The 18,151-nt window shown below is 40.5% G+C and overlaps 1 pseudogene; it reads left to right on the top strand.

Moving 5' to 3' along the window:
- Positions 1 to 3,787: 3,787 nt before the first annotated feature.
- On the top strand, positions 3,788 to 17,845 carry LOC136519113 (hexokinase-10-like; annotated as a pseudogene).
- The last annotated feature ends 306 nt before the right edge of the window (positions 17,846 to 18,151 follow it).

The raw sequence follows: 18,151 nt of genomic DNA on the forward strand, positions 1-18,151 counted from the left end.
GGGCATGGGAACTTCCCATGAACACACTAGGCGCAGAATATCCCATACGCCAGGAAGTCATGTAGAGAGTAGTGGTACCAAACATGTATTTTGAAGTTTTTTTGTAGCTCGGTCATATGTCCATACCCCTTCCTCCCAAGCACGAACCAATTCATCAATCACAGGCTCCATGAACACACCCATATTATTCCCCGGGTGTCCAGGAATTATCAACGACAAGAATACGTTCTATCGTTGAAAGCATATGCCGGGGGGGAGATTGAGGGGGATAACGAATACGAGCCAACATGTGTATGGGGCAGCCATCATTCCATAAGGATTGAACCCATCTGTTGCCAGCGCAACATGTACATTACGAGCCTCTTTAGCTTTCTCATGATGAATGCCATCAAAGTGGGTCCATGCTTCACCATCGGATGCATGTACCATCCTATCAGGATTGTATCGTTTGTCATTTTTGTGCCATGTCATCTATTTTGCGGATTCCTCAGTCATGTATAGCTGTTGGATCCTTGGTATGAACGGAAGGTACCGTAGGATTGTCACGAGAATATCAAGCTAGCTCTTCTGGCTATCACCAGAATCTACCTCTAGGAACCTAGAGGATTTTTACACTTTGGACAGTACTTTGCTTCCACGTATTCTTTCCTAAATAGGACGCACCCCTTCGAGCAAGCATGTATCTGCTCATACGGCATCTTAAGTGCACGAAGAAGTTTCTATGACTCGTGCATGCTCTTTGACAGAAGGTGACCCTCCGGAAGCAGGCTACCAATAACTGTCAACATACCATCGAAGGCGTCTCAACTCAGGCTATACTAGGACTTTAACGCCATTATGCGTCTAATGGCATCTAGTTGAGAAACCTTTATCTGGCCGTGAAGGGGTTTCTGTGCCACGGCAAACATGTCATAGAACGCCTTAGCGGTTGCCTCTGGCTCCTCCTCCGTACGTCCTTCAGCAAAATTTGCCTCGTGATAGTCATTTAACATGTCTGCTACCCCCGCATCAGCATCATAATCCTCGGCGCGTGGTCTCACCACCTCCTCTCTCATACGATCGGCTTCACCATGGTAGACCCACCGGGTATAGTCTGCCGTAAATCCATTCTTCTAAACATGTTCCCCCATGACCTTCTTCGTTTTTCTTTTCCTATTTGCACATTTGTTGTAGGGACAGCAAATTTTACTTGCTCCTTTAGCAGCCACGCCAAATGCCCGTTGCAAGAAAGCATCGGTCTTGTCAATCCATTCATTGGTGACCTGACCCTGACTTGCACGGCCCATGTATATCCACTCACGGTCCTCCATCCTCTAACATATATAGCGACGAGTAATATAAACATCAATTGCATCTACACGATGTTCCTACTATCTAATAGGTGAGGATAGGTCCTAATCCCATACGAGGATCCATAGATGAGGTTAGTTTCCATGTTCTACTCCTATCCGAGATAGAATTTCGGCAGCACCTCCCTGCTGTTCTCCAAATACACGTCCTGCTAGGGAGAGTGTGTATCCGGAGAACAAAAGGGAGATGATGCCAAAACTCTGTCTCGGATCAGAGCAGACCATGGAAACTAACCTCACCTACGCATCTGCGGGCTGTCTAAAAAACATGTACAATTCGAAACAGATACGGTTTTAGATATGGAAATATCTGCATATTTCCAACCATATCTCTTTTGAACATGAGACGCCTAACTGGGTTACGTGATCTACGACCATGATACGGAAAAAGGGGTTATACCTAGGGTGGCGGTGGAGTCAGGCTAGCGGGGCCATGGTGGGTCGGTGCAGTGGTGAGGCGACGTGGTGCAGGCAGACCCGCAACGACGAGGAAGGCGATCGGGGTCGCCGAGGTACTCCGGCTCTGCTCCAACAGGCTCTTATCTGCAAAAAAGAAATATAAAACTGTCAATACAAAATTTCGGCAGCACCTTCCCTGCACGGTGAGGTTTCCAAAACCTGCAAGAAAACCAACGACACGATGACCGACATGCACATATATATGAACGGCACGATGGCCGGCATGCACACGAAGGCACCCTAACCAGGACATCTTAATCTATTCATGCATCCACATCCATCAGGCGGAGACGACATAGGGGCTCACCACTGCAGAATGGAGACCGAGATGGCCAGATGCGAAGGCGCAGTTGCTTCGACGGCCTCCTTCTCTTCGTCCTTCTTCCTCTTCTCCTCCTCTCCTCCTTCTCTCTTTCTCCTCCTCCTCCAGCGGCGCTGGCGCGGGCACGGGCGCGCGGCGGCGCTGGCGCAGGTGGCGGCGGCGCTAGCGCGTGCGTGTGTGGGTTGTGTGTGGGCTGGCCCAGCCGGCAGGGTTAAATTCCCCCTTTGCCGAGTGCCCCCGATCTGGCACTCGGCAAAGGTTTTTTTTAATTTTTTTAAATCTTTGTCGAGTGCCCCCGATCTAGCACTCGGCAAAGGTTTTTTAATTTTTTTTAATTATTTGCCGAGTGCCACCTGGCTTGGCACTCGGCAAAGAGGGGTTTTTAAAAAAAAATTTAAAAAATCTTTGCCGAGTGTCTTATCCTGACACTCGGCAAATAGGCTCCTTTGCCGAGTGTGACACTCGGCAAACCATATTTTTTTCACTTTTGACCTCCAAACTTTTTCTGCAGTCCTCATACAATACCTGGTACTCCATGTTCCAATGTGGCACATTTCTCGGACTTTTTCTATATTTCTTTAATTTATTTCATTTCATTGAATTTTCTTGGATAATTCAAATTATAACTGCTAGTCATTCGAATAATCAAAAAAATGAATGGAAAAATAATATTCATGTTATTTAGTATAATGTGAGGCCGTATCTAGGAACAGATCACCAATTTCGAACATCTTGTTCACGAAACATGACCACGAACTTGCGGTCGAGTTGTTTTTAAATTCTATAAAAAGCAAACGAAGTCCGAAAATCATGAAACTTGTCAAGATGTCATGATATCATATATGGAGGTTGTGATAGAAAACTACGAATGTTTCGCGCAAGTTATCACGTACGATGCTTGCAAACCGAAGAATCTCCGAAGAAGTTTCATGATTTCATGAAGAGGGCGACGAGGTGGTAAGCATCGTACATGATAAACTTGCACGAAACCTCCTCAATTTTTTATCACATCCTCCACATATGATATCATGACATCTTGATAAGTTTCATGATTTTTGGACTTTATTTGCTTTTATAGAATTTAAAAACAACTCGACCGCAAGTTCGTAGTCATGTTTCGTAAATAAGATGTTCGAAATTAGTGGTATGTTCCTACATACGGCCTCACATTATACTAAATAACATGAATATTATTTTTCCATTCATGTTTTTCATTATTCGAATGACTAACGGTTATAATTTGAATTATCCAAGAAAATTCAATTAAATGAAATAAATTAAAGAAATATAGAAAAAGCCCGAGAAATGTGCCACATTGGAACATGGAGTACCAGGTATTGTATGGGGACCGTAGAAAAAATTTGGAGGTCAAAAATAAAAAAAAATATGGTTTACCGAGTGTCAAAAAAAAAATACTCGGCAAAAGAGCCTCTTTACTGAGTGTCAGGATAAGACACTCGGCAAACCACCTCTTTGCCGAGTGTTATTGTTTGCCGAGTTCTCGGCACTCGGCAAACCACCTCTTTGCCGAATGTCAATTGTTTGTCGAGTGCTTTCTCGCTGGCACTCGGCAAACAGCCTCTTTGCCGAGTGTCCGATAAAACACACTCGGTAAAGTCTAGAACACTCGGCAAAGAAGCCATCTCTGATAGTGTCGATGGGGAAGGCGCAGTGGTTGAGCGTGGCCTTGGGCTGCGTGGCGGCGGTGACGTGTACGGTGGCGACGACCCTGGTGGCAAGGCGGGCGGTGGCGCGGTCTCGGTGGAGCAGAGCTGTGGCTTGCACGGGTTCGAGGAGGATTGCGCCACGCCCACGGAGCGGCTGCAGCGGATCGTCAACTCCCTGTCCGTCGAGATGTTCGCGGGGCTCGCGTCCGAGGGCGCCAGCATGGTCCGGATGTTGCTCACCTGCGTCGACGCGCTACCCGACGGGTAAGTGGGTAACGGTCGTGCCAACGCCTGCGCTTTCCTTGTTGGTTCTCTTTCTCGGTCTGCTTCAGTGTTTTCGTGGTGTTCATGCATGGGAGGGTTCATGGCTTCATGCTAGGGTTCTAGCCAAATGAAATGAATTTGCAATTGCTAATTTGCGAAGTTTCTGCTTGCGAGAATGCAATCTTAACCTGGTTCATTCTTTATTGGCCCCAATTTATCCGCATTTGTTGTTCTTTTCTCTGTATCTTCAAAAAGTCACGGCCACGAGCAAACATTATTTGGTGCTTATGATCCTCGAAAAAAAAATGGTCCATATGATGCTCACGACTGACAAGAACTCCGTAACACAGCAAACTTTCGAGTCGGTTGTCATCTTGCATGTTGGTTCATCTTGCAGTACGACACAATTGTTGTGGGACTAATTTTCTGTGAAAATTATGAAACTTTCTATAAAATTGGTCGAAATCTTTTTCTGAAGGCAGTGTCTGAGTCGACACTATATATAGAGTGACGATGTTTTGCCTCTTAAAACATTTCAGGCAATTTGATGCAGCAGGATGTTGCATTTTATTAGCTGCATAGAATGTCTATGTTAATGCCTACTTTTCTTTGAATCGAGATGTCCAATTGGCAACTTAATCGAGTCTTATATGACATGATTTTTAGCATATGGATCTTTTGTTGCTTGATTTGTTGATCAGATACAGTTATTCATATATACATGTGATGAGCAGGAGTGAGGAAGGCATCTATTGCTCTGTTGATCTTGGGGGGACAAGCTTTAGAGTCATGAAACTAGAGCTTGGTTCAGGATCTATGGTTATCAATAAAAAAGTTGAGCATCGACCTATTCCAGAAGACTTGACCAAGGGTACAAGCGAGGTAACTATTATCATTTTATTTCAGTTCCTTTGCAAGATCTATATTGTTCCTAATACTAATGTAACTCTTTGTTTAGGATTTATTCAATCTAATTGCCTTGGCATTAAAGAACTTTATTGAAAGAGAGGGTGGGGGCGATGAGGGAAGGGCACATGGTTTTACATTTTCCTTCCCTGTCCGACAAGTTTCCATATCCTCAGGATCATTAATTAGGTGGACTAAGGAATTTTCAATTGAAGAGGCTGTAAGTTACAAAGTTGTTCCTTCAATTATTCTTCTTTTTGTTATGGGTTGAAGTGAAGTTTCCATTCAAATAGCTGAATCTTTCTTTTAGAGATGATGTTTCAAATTGAGACATGATATCATGCTACTAATGTCTTGTTGGTATATATACATTATATGTTGATAGTATCTTGTTGCATGCTGATAATAACTTGATATGCAATCCTTAGACTACCTTATTAGTAGCCTTATGCAATTAAATTCTATCTTTCTTTCTCGATAGATGAAGCACATAGAAAAGAAGTATTGCTTGGTTGCCTTTGTGATTACAGCTGAGATTATAATTTTCTTTTTCTCACTAGCTTGTTTGAACTTTTTTGCAATACTAGGTTGGAAAAGATGTTGCTCAATGCTTGAATGAAGCCCTTGTTAGGAATAGACTAAATTTGCAGGTCACTGCATTGGTATGTTCCTAACTACTTCTGCTGTGCAACTAGGTTTTCAATCTCTGGATATAGTGGTTTGAGGCAGGATGCTTCATGTATAATTTTTAGTGGCTACATCCCGCTATAGTCTCATTTAGCTTTGCTATTAGTCTGATTTTTTACCGCCTTAGATAAGTTTTCTGTGCTTGTGAGGGGCCCTCGGCTAAATGACATATGGATATTTAAAACATTGCTGCTACGAGTTAGTTTGTATTCAGATTCAGAAAATTAATTCCATTTATAAAAAAAGTCCTACTTGATTGGTTCCATCGTTTATCTCTGTTGTATGCATGTGCTGTCTTAGTTAGCCTTCTTATCTGGAACATATTGAAATATTATCTGTTCTATCTAAAAATTCTACCAGATAATCTTTCATGTATGAGAATTGTCTATGATGTAAATATTTTGATAACAACTGCTTAAACACATATGTACTACTGTTTTCTAGTGTGTGCAACAGACGAAAATGATATGAGATTATTGTTTTTCATTGTTGTCTCCATGGACATGATTGTGGCTTGCTTTTAAATAATAAAGATATATATTACAACCAATTCTATGTATCTATGCTCAAATAAATACCAGTGTTGGATCTAGATCTTTGCATGTTGTATGATACTAAAAAATGGACATTTAGTTCCAGATTTTGTGAACTGCAAACATAATCTTATAATAATCTTATATCTTGTAATTAATGAATAAATATGTGCTTCCTGATTGAGTATAGCAAATTTGCTTTTCAAGTCTGTCACATGCAGTTTATTATTCACTAAAGTATATAATAATATACTCATCATATCTTTCTTTAATTTCATCTGCTACTACAAAATAGGTGAACAATGCTGTGGGTACATTGGCCATGGGGCACTATTATGATGAGGATACAGTTGCTGCAGTGATTGTAGGAGCCGGTAACAATGCTTCCTATATTGAACGCAATGCTGCTATCGCAAAATGTTGGGGTCTTCTTACCGATTCCGACCTAACGGTAATATTGTTTTGTATTATCTTCTTTATTTGTATTCTTTAATGTGATTTGATAAATTTTCAATGTGAAAATATTATTGTAGCTTATACTATTAATTTATATGCTCTATTCATTAGGTTGTCAATGTAGAATGGGGTAGTTTCCGGTCTCCGCAAATACCATTAACTCCTTATGACATATGTTCCAGTGAAGCAGAACGCAATCACTATGACCAAGTAAGAATTTATTAAAGCTTTTCCATTGTGGCATTGTTTGTGAAAATCAAGCTAAAGAGGCTTGTGTTAATGAATCTGAAACTGGCACCTTGGATGCATATATAGGCTTTTGAGAAAAATGATCTCTGGTGTGTATCTTGGGGAAATTGCAAGATTGGTATTCCAAAGAATGGCTCAAGAATCAGATTTATTTGGTTCTTCTGTGAATTGCTTATCTACCCCTTTCATATTCAGGTACTTGTATTTTTCTAGTTATATTGTGATCTTACAAAGTTATATTTTGTAGCACACGATTTTAAGAACAAAACCAGATACACACCATATGTGAACCTAGGAAGTCAAATCTCACATATAGCTAGAAATAAGGGTAATATCAAAAGACAATGCTTAAATACATATCGTATTAGTATAAATATTATAACCTCAGATTATAGATAGCGGAAAGACAACTCCGATCCTCAGGCGAAGACTCCAATTCCATAGGGACAACTGACTGGTTGATCACAAGCCTAATTCCTCCTAACTCTAGCAATCTGGTACCAATCTGGGATTTTTCCAAAAATGTGTAAAATAAAACAAGCGTAAGTACATGTCGTACTCAATAAATATAACATGGGGTCCATGAGGCTCAAAAGGCTGACACTATTTTAACTGTGATTAGCTTTTAATGGTCACAATTTTAGCATAGGAGTAGCAACAAATTTATCTCAAGCCCATATAAACACATGATCAGGTAAACATGAATAATGAATAGCATAAACAGTATTCATTAATGAGCATGTTCATCATCAGTATCATCCGTGTTCATCATCATTAACCATTAGCGATCATCTATTCTATAAATGTTTAAGGCCACTCGTGACCGTGAGCACGGCTGATATACCAGTTTTACACTCTGCAGAGATTGTACACTTTTACTGTGAGTCGTGATTTATTCTTTCGCCCGAGGTCCCGAGCCTCTTGACCTACTACCAAGGAAGGTCCGTAGGGTTCACTATGAAGCCTTTCAAAGGTTCGTCTAACAAGTTAGGGCCGCTAAGGATTCCCCATCAGTAAGCATGAACCCCCTCCAAGGAGTGACTAACAAAATACAAAGAAACCAAAGTGCACCCTCTTGGCAGGCCCAGATCATACAAACCGGAGCCCATCTTGTGCCATAAAGGTAACCTCTAACAAGCTAGAAAAGATCCTCATACTGAGCTAAAGCCAGATCCATATAGCCCTCACAGTTGTACTGTAAGTCCCGAATGATCACTTACAGATAAGTCCTTAGGGAGAGAAATCTAGAGTATTTAGAAAGTAGCTAAATACTCCAGCCCTCTGTTTCCATGTTGCTAAAAAACAACTTTTAGTGTTTATTGCATATACCATTATTCAAGTTACTAGATTATGGTTGTAGTCAAGCACTAGCAAAGCTACCTAATGCAATAACCCAAAGGCATCAAGGTATAAGTACAAATTAGTAGGAAATCCTTAGTGGTAGTTAAGGTAGACACATGCAGTATGAATTAAATGGTTAAAGATGTATAGGACAACAAGGAAGATCCCATGCTATACTTGCCTTAAAATACCGATCCTTCGGTAAGCTTTAATCTTCAATGTTCTTCTTCTTCTTGGTCACCACGTATATCTCACCGACTAGACGTAATCATAAAGCACCACACAAGCATCCATACAATCATATACGAAGCAAACAATAGAACTAAATCAGAACAGTACACTAATCATATAAAAATAAGTAAAAGAGTTTGAAACACGATTCTACGCATTGCTATGAACACACAGTCACGAGAAGCACTCTAATCAGAGCTACGGTTGAAAAGATACAACTACCGAGAGATTTGCTTTATACGTGGAAAAGAAAACTATAGGCTTCATTTGTTTTAACTATATAAATTCATATATATAAGATATTTTATAAACAATATAGATTTAATTAAGTCAATTTTAGATTTGAATTATAAAACTAAAGTAAAACAAATCATATTTTATTTATAAAATCCAGATGCATAATTATTAATCAAGATATGATTTAAACCATGACATTTCAGAAATAGTAATATAATAAACAATGTTACAAACGCGTAGATCTCATCGCTATGAATCTAACACAACTTGAACAGGTCAAATCAGAGCTAAAACGTAAAAGATATGAATTAAATAAGATTTCCTTTAATAAAAATAATAGATTAAATCTAACCTCAAATTTTAAAAGTTGAAAACATATCTAACAGTAGTATGAACATGTAGATTATGAAATTACAAACCTAACGCAAGTTAAACGGATCAAATCGGAGTTAAAACGGAAATTTTATGGCTAAAACAAGATCAGTGGCAAATCTGTAAATAAGTGAAAACGCATTTTGGATCTAAACCGACGAAACTACGCTTTCCAAAGAAGAAAATGTAATCTGTGATTGCGCTTTGGACCGTGGGTTCTATTTTGAAGAAACCGAGGGACACTTTAGCAAAAATGTCTGCGAACCGGTATCTTCTAATCAGAGCCTTAGATCTCCAGATGGACGGCCGAGAGTGAGCGGAAGAAGAGGTCGCCGGCGTGCAGTTTCCAGGCGGTGGCGCCATGGCCGGGTGAGCACGGCCTCGTCGGAGTTCACGTAAAAGGTCCTACGAGCCACGGTTTGACGAACCGGAGACAAGGGGAGAGAGAGGGGGCGACGACGGACTCACCTCGGGCTACCTCGGCGATGGAGAAAGAACAAGGTGGGTGCGGGGCCCGATGAGGTGGCAGCTATTACGACGGCGCTGACGTAGTGCACGGGTGCACTCACTACTTCCTCACCTTTACACAAAGCCAGGTACATGGCTTGGTGAGTCGACGAGACGACGTAGCGGCGAACCGGTCGGCGGCGGATCTCCTGCGGCGCTGCGGCTCGAATCGGAATAGAGAGACGGCACGGCTTGCTCCAGGGCTTGGTGGGGAATAGCACGGGCGTGGAGGCTCTCTATTTAAGGGCTGGGCAGCTTGGGAGGCATGGCAACGGAAGGAGATGGCGTGGGCGTGGATTCCTCGGCGAAGTCCCGTTCGGGCACGAGGTGGAAGAAAGGGGAAAGAACTAACAGGGCGGCCCGGGGTGGCAGCGAGGGAAGGGCATGGGGTCGCTGTGTCAGTAGGATGGAGCAAGGGAGGGAGGAGACACGGTGATGCTGGGCCGCTTGCCAAAGGGAAGAGAGAGAGCACGGGTGGGCTGTGGTCTTCGGCTTGTGCCTTTGGGCGCGAATGAGCGGGAGCGAAGGGAGACTAGGCCGGGGCCAGGAGGGAAAGGAAAGAAGTGCTAGGCCTATGCAGCTGGGCTGCCACGGGCGTATGGGCTGAAGACGGAGAGGGGAGAGAGGGGGTTTTATTCTTTTCCTTTTCTATTTCTTTTCTTATTTCAAATCCCATTTCAAATATGGTTTAAATTTCTTTGAACCAAATCATGTTAAATATTAATTAAAATATTCTTTTCAATTCAAATAAAAATGGAAAATTTTAGTAGGCTTTCAAAAATAAAATTTATAATTTTTTTAAATTCCTTCATTTCCCAATTCTCTTTTATTTCAAAGCCATTTTTAATTTATTTTTCAAAAGCATTTTGAATGCTTTCAATTTGAATCAAATCCACACAATTCAATGAAACAAATGCACCGGCATGTATGCACAAACATGTTGCTAACTTATGATGAATTTTAATTTAATAAAAAATTTTATTTTCCTATATTTTCATGTGCACCAAAAATTCATAAATAAATCATTTTAACTCTATTTTCAAAGGAGCAAATTTTAGGGTGTTACAATTCTACCCCCTTAAGATGAATCTCGTCCCCGAGATTCGGAAGATAGTGATAAAAGAGATATGGATACTCTGCCTTTATTCGATCCTCATTTTTTTCAAGTTATATCTTTCATTAAGAGCCATTCTAAGATCCTAGTTGGCTAATCTAAGTAAGCATGATCGTCTCTCGTATTGAGGTCCTCCAACGGTGTTTGCTCCTTCACACTAACATCTGAAAACTCACAGTCCACATTACTATCCTCATAGGATGTACCTTCTAATAGGTCATTCTCATATTCCTCAGGTGCAGGTTGAATACCCTCATACTCAATTCTTTCTCCTGATGGTGTGGTTAGAAGCACCGAATGCTGGGCATACTTAATCACTCCTTTGCAAGCAGATAACCATCCATTTTCAAGAATAACATCAATGTCCATTAACTCCAAGACTATAAGGTTTGCCTCGAAGTTCTTCCCTTTTATGTTAAGATTAACTTTTGAGCATATACGGTTTGCCTTCTTTTCTCCTCCTAGAGAGTTAACTATTAGGGATTTCCTCATCGGAAGCATAGTTATCTTATGTTCTTCCACATATTCCCTAGAGATAAATGAATGTGAAGCACTAGGGTCAAATAACACCATAGCAGTGTCTGAGCTTACTGCAATCAAACCATAAACAACCTCCTTAGCTCCATGAATGGTAATCAGATCCACATTGTTCAACTAGCCTTGAACGTAGTTTCACTTTAGCTTATTGCTTTGCACCTGCTCCTTATGGACGTTTTGTTCTGACTCCTGCTATTGTTGATTCTGGCTTTGATTACTCTCGTCAAACTTCTCAAAACAACCGTTCTTATAGTGTTCAATCTCACCACAATCATAACCTTCCTTACTAGTAGAAATATTTGTCGTTATCAAGGTGATAGTGGGAGATGACAGACATGGCTCTTGAGAACTAAAATGCTGCACTTCATTATTCGGTTGATGATACTGATCTTGATCATTGCTTCCAAGCAGATCCATAGGGTATGACTGATTTTCTGGTTGTGTAGCGAAATGGAGACGAGTATTTCTTAACTGGCGTTGAAGGTCACGTTTTCTCTTCTTCTCTTCCATCTCTCGATGCTTGTTCTCAATTACAATTGCTCTGTCCACCAATGTTTGATAGTCAGCATATACCACGGTCATCAGCTGTAGTTGCAAACCATCATTCAGTCTTTTCAAAAAGTGTTTTTGCTTTTTAGCATGACAATTGAGTGAACCGGTTACGATACTCATACACTGACATAGATCCTTGCTTCAATTTGAGGAACTCTTCTTGCTTAAGTTCTACCTCACCTAATGGGAAATGATAGGATCTGAAATTATCCTTGAACTCCTACCAGGTGATAGCAGGAGCATTGTTGGGACACCCATACTCAAATGACTCCCACCAATCTTGGGCAGTTCCTTTCAGTTGACCAGAAGCATAAAGCACCTTTTTAGGGTAATCACACTGAGCTTTGTCCAATTGTCGCTCCACAGCTCTAAGCCAGTCATCAGCTTCTAATGGTTTGCTTGTATGAGAGAATATCGGTGGATGTCCCTTCATAAAATCACTACGCTTATCAATAGGTGGCTCTTGATGTGGTTTATTCAACACACTTTGAGCAATAGTCTGTAATAACTGAGTCTGCATCATCAAAGCTTGCTCTATAGATGAGGAATTGGATGGCGGTGGACTAGAATTGGTAGGATTCCTTCTAGCACCTTGTAAAGCACTTCTCCTAGTAGCAACCATCTGTTTTCAACATGTATGAATTAGAACTCAGTCGTTCATAACATCCTTAATTGTAGCTTCAAGTGATGACAAGATAGGATTGATGGCAATTGAGACAAGAGAACACCAAACCCTAGAGATAACTAATACTTCCAAACGAAGCGCTAGAATGTAAGAAACTTTATCTTACAAATCCTTCAACTTAGCTACCCCCTTATGAAAAGATCAACTAGGGGACACAAAAAGGGTAGCTTGCACCATCTTCCAGATGATCTAACTATAATCAAGACGTTCTAACACCCCAATGATACTCTTGTGTATGGGCAAGAACAAGAAATCTAAAATTCCTCACGAGATAAAAAATAGCAGTGCAGTAAAATAGTTGTAACTCTCATTCTGTTAATCCAATGAAGTTGTAGTTTATACCGTTGGAAAGCTTATAAAATTCTCCACAACTTCCTTATAGAACACTTTTCCAAATTCTACAGTTAACTTGGTCGAAAATAGTGTACATCAGAAACTACTCTAGATTCCAAACAGCATAGATGCATCGCCTTGTGATTTTCGTATCTCCATAACCAAAATAGCTATCAAGCTGATTCTTACATTCAGAGAAAGATACTGAAGTATACTATTGTCCAGAATTTTCTCATGATTTTTTGTCATCCAAGATTAGAGATCTAAGCTGAAGAGTACAGTCTGCTCTAAGAAGACAAGATAAAGGAAACAGGAGAAAACCATATCCCAACTATTTATTTCACTAATCCTTATACCTTAGGCCTATAAGCTAAATGAAATTGTGGGAACACCCAATAAGATCATTGCAATCATTACAAAGATTCAAAATAATCATAAGCATAATGACAATTCAACAAAGCAATAAAGATGCACAACTCAATAATTGACTCAACTTGCGATACTATCGTTCTCATTGTACTAGGGGTAACAATCCTAAGACTCATCTTCAGATTACGCAAAAAGGTGGTGAGAAACTGTTCTAAAAGCATATCAAATCAAAGAGTGGAGATGAGAACAAAGACTTCAAAATAAGCACCAAGGTAGAGATAAATAGCAAGGGTAGAGATATAGTAGAGAAGAAAATATCAAGGTTCATAGAGCAAGGGTTTTTGCAGCAACTTCTAAACATTAGAATGACCAGTTTCTACTAGGCTTTTGTCCTACAGTTAGCATTGCTCTGAAACCACTTTGTAGCACCCGGTTTTAAGAACAAAACTAGATACACACCATATGTGAGCCTAGGAAGTCAAATCTCACATATAGCTATAAATAAGGATAATATCAAAAGACAATGCTTAAATACATAGTGTATTAGTATAAATATTATAACCTCAGAGTATATATAGCAGAAAGACAACTCCGATCTTCAGGCGAAGACTCCAATTCCATAGGGATAACTGACTGGTTGATCACAAGCCTAATTTCTCCTAACTCTCGCAATCTGGTACCCATCCGGGATTTTTCCAAAAATGTGTAAAATAAAACAAGTGTAAGTACATGTCGTACTCAATAAATATAACATGAGGTTCATGAGGCTCAAAAGGCTGACACTGGTTTAACTGCAATTAGCTTTTAATGGTCACAATTTTAGCATAGGAGTAGCAACAAGTTTATCTCAAGCCCATATAAACACATGATCAAGTAAACATGAATAATGAATAGCATAAACAGTATTCATTAATGAGCATATTCATCATCAGTATCATCCATGTTCATCATCATTAACCATTAGTGATTATCTATTCTGTAAATGTTCCAAGACCGCTCGTGACCATAAGCATGACTGATATACCAGTTTTACACTCTGCAGAGGTTGTACACTTTCACTGTGAGTCGTGATTTACCCTTTCGCCCGAGGTCGTGAGCCTCTTGACCCACTACGAAGGAAGGTTGGTAGGGTTCACTATGAAGCCTTTCAAAGGTTCGTCTAACAAGTTATGGCCGCTAAGGTTTCCCCATCAGTAAGCATGAACCCCCTCCAAGGAGTGACTAACAAAATACAAAGAAACCAAAGTACACCCTCTTAGCTGGCCGAGATCATACAAACTAGAGCCCCTCTTGCACCATAAAGGTAACATCTAACAAGCTAGAAAAAGGTCCTCATACTGAGCTAAAGCTAGAGCCATGTAGCCCTCACAGCTGTACTGTAAGTCCTGGATGATCACTTATAGATAAGTCCTTAGGGAGAGAAATCTAGAGCATTTAGAAAGTAGCTAAACACTCTAGCCCCCTGTTTCCATATTGCTAAAAAACATATTTTAGTGTTTATTGCATATACCATTAGTCAAGTTACTAGATCATGGTTGTAGTTGAGCACAAGTAAAGCTACCCAATGCAATAACCCAAAGGCATCAAGGTACAAGTACAAATTACTAGAAAATCCTTAGTGGTAGTCAAGGTAGACACATGCAGTATGAATTAAATGATTAAAGGTGTATAGGACAACAAGGAAGATCCCATGCTATATTTGCCTTAAAACACTGATCCTTTGGTAAGCTTTAATCTTCAACGTTCTTCTTCTTGGTCACCACGTATATTTCACCAACTAGACGTAATCATAAAGCACCACACAAGCATCCATACAATCATACATGAAGCAAACAGTATAACTAAATCAGAATAGTACACCAATCATAGAAAAATAAGTAAAAGAGTTTAAAACACGATTCTACGCATCGCTACGAATACACAATCGCGAGAAGCACTCTAATCGAAGCTACGGTTGAAAAGATACAACTATCGAGAGATTTGCATTATACGTGGAAAAGAAAATTATAGGCTTCATTTATTTTAACTATATAAATTCATATATATAAGATATTTTATAAATAATATAGATTGAATTAAGTCAATTTTAGATTTGAATTATAAAACTAAAGTAAAACAAATCATATTGTATTTATAAAATCCAGTTGCATCATTATTAATCAAGATATGATTTAAACCATGATATTTTAGAAATAGTAATATAATAAACACTGTTACTAATGCGTAGATCTCATCGCTATGAATCTAACGTAACTTGAATAGATCAAATCAGAGCAAAAACATAGAAGATATGAATTAAACAAGATTTCCTTTAATAAAATAATAGATTAAATCTAACCTCGAATTTTAAAAGTTGAGAACATATCTAACAATAGTATAATCATGTAGATTATGAAATTATGAACCTAACGCAAGTTGAATGGATCAAATCGGAGTTAAAACGGAGATTTTATGGCTAAAACAAGATTAGTGGCAAATCTGTAAATAAGTGAAAACGTATTTTGGATCTAAACCGATGAAACTATGCTTTCCAAAGAAGAAAACGTAATATGTGATTGCGCTTTGGACTGCGGGTTCTATTTTGAAGAAACCGAGGGACGCTTTAGCAAACATGTCTGCGAATCGGTATCTTCTAATCAGAGCCATAGATCTCTAGATGGACGGCCGAGAGTGAGAGGGGAAGAAGAGGTCGCCGGCGTGCAATTTCTAGGCGGCGGCGCCATGGCCGGGTGAGCACGGCCTCGTCGGAGTTCACGTAAAAGGTCCTACGAGCCACGGTTTGACGAACCGGAGACAAGGGAAGAGAGGGGGCGACAGCAGACTCACCTCGGGCTACCTCGGCGGCGGAGAAAGAACAAGGCGGGTGCGGAGCCCAACGAGGTGGTGGCTCTCGCGACGGCGCTAACGTAGTGCACGGGCGGCACTCAATGCTTCCTCACCTTTACGCAAAGCCAGGTAGGTGGCTCGGCGAGTCAACGAGACGACGTAGCGGCGAACCGGTCAGCAGAGGATCTCCTGCGGCGCTGCGGCTCGAATCGGAATAGAGAGACGGCGCCGCTTGCTCCAGGGCTCGGTGGGGGACGGCACGGGCGTGGAGGCTCTCTATTTAAGGGCCGGGCAGCTTGGGAGGCACAGCAACGAAAGGAGACGGCGTGGGCGCAGATTCCTCGGCGAAGTCCCGTTCGGGCACGAGGTGGAAGAAAGGGGAAAGAACTGACAGGGCGGCCCGGGTTTGGTAGCGAGGGAAGGGCATGGGGTCGCTGTGTCAGTGGGATGGAGCAAGGGAGGGAGGAGGCGCGGCGACGCTGGGCCGCTTGCCAAAGAGAAGAGAGAGAGCGCGGGTGGGCTACGGTCTTCAGCTTGGGCCTTCTGGCTCGAATGAGCGGAGCGAAGGGAGACTAGGCCGGGTCCAGGAGGGAAAGGAAAGAAGCGCTGGGCCTGTGCAGCTGGGTTGCTGCGGGCGTATGGGCTGAAGATAGAGAGGGGAGAGAGGGGGTTTTATTCTTTTGCTTTTCCTTTTCTATTTCTTTTCTTATTTCAAATCCCAAATCAAATATGGTTTAAATTTCTTTGAACCAAATCAAGTTAAATATTAATTCAAATATTCTTTTCAATTCAAATAAAAATAGAAAATTTTAAGTAGGCTTTCGAAAATAAAATTTATATAGCCATTTTTAATTTATTTTTCAAAAGCATTTTGAATGTTTTCAATTTGAATCAAATCCACACAATTCAATGAAACAAATGCACCGGTATGTATGCACAAACATGTTGCTACCTTATGACAAATTTTAACTTAATGAAAAAATTTATTTTCCTATATTTTCATGTGCACCAAAAATTCATAAATAAATCATTTTAACTCTATTTTCAAAGGAGCAAATTTTAGGGTGTTATATTCCAATATGATTCTTCTTTGTTAATAGTTTCATACTGCTAGTTGCTATTGAAATATAAAATCGATGCAGTATGCCTAATCTTTACACTAAATCTGATACATTGTTTTATCGATAAGCTTCCCCAATATGTTCCACTTTGCTCTATTGTTTTACTTTTGTTCTGATCCTTTTGTTGTGAAATTGGCTTGACATCTCTCTATTCCTGCCATCCAGTACACCTTCTCTAGCTGCTATTCGTGAGGATGATTCCCTAGATCTTAGAGTAGTTGGTAGGGTGCTCGAAGAACATCTGAAGGTTAGTTGTCACTGCTACTTGGCTCATATATATGAAACAATGTTTATATGTTAATATGGTATACTTTAATCAGACAATGATCTCATCAACTACATCATTCTCCTTACAGATACAAGATGTTCCACTGAAGACTCGAAGACTTGTTGTTAGAATATGTGACATTGTCACCCGAAGAGCCGCCAGTCTAGCAGCTGCTGGGATTGTTGCAATACTACAAAAAATTGGTCGTGATGGAACTCTTTGTGGCACCACCTTTGTTCGAAAGATAAGAGGTGAGCCAAAGAAATCGGTTGTCGCGATTGAAGGTGGTCTCTACCAAGGCTATTCTATCTTTAGGGAGTATCTGAACGAAGCAGTGGATGAGATCCTAGGGGATGAGATCGCCTCCACAGTTAGTCTTAGAGTTATGGAGGAGGGTTCAGGGATTGGGGCTGCGCTCCTTGCAGCATCATATTCGTCGACTAGACAAAATTCTGTTTAAGCTTGACATGAGTTTAAATTATCTCCTGCTAAGGTAAAATGTGCATCTGTCCATCCAAATGTTGTACCTAGTAGAAATCTGTTCTTGTACTATTGTACATCGTCCCATTGTTTTGCTGAACATGTTCTCTTCTCATCAATGTAAATGTACATGCAGTGATGCAACTGATATCTAGTGTTTAACAGTGGATCATTAGAGGTAACTATCAGAGAATAATGTCCATGAACTATGAGCCCAATGAGGTAGTGCAAATGTTGATTGAAAGAATGTTATGGAACTGCAAATGTATTTGATATATCTTTGTGT

This window comes from Miscanthus floridulus, chromosome 17, assembly GCF_019320115.1.
Source record: "Miscanthus floridulus cultivar M001 chromosome 17, ASM1932011v1, whole genome shotgun sequence".
Classification (NCBI taxonomy): domain Eukaryota; kingdom Viridiplantae; phylum Streptophyta; class Magnoliopsida; order Poales; family Poaceae; genus Miscanthus; species Miscanthus floridulus.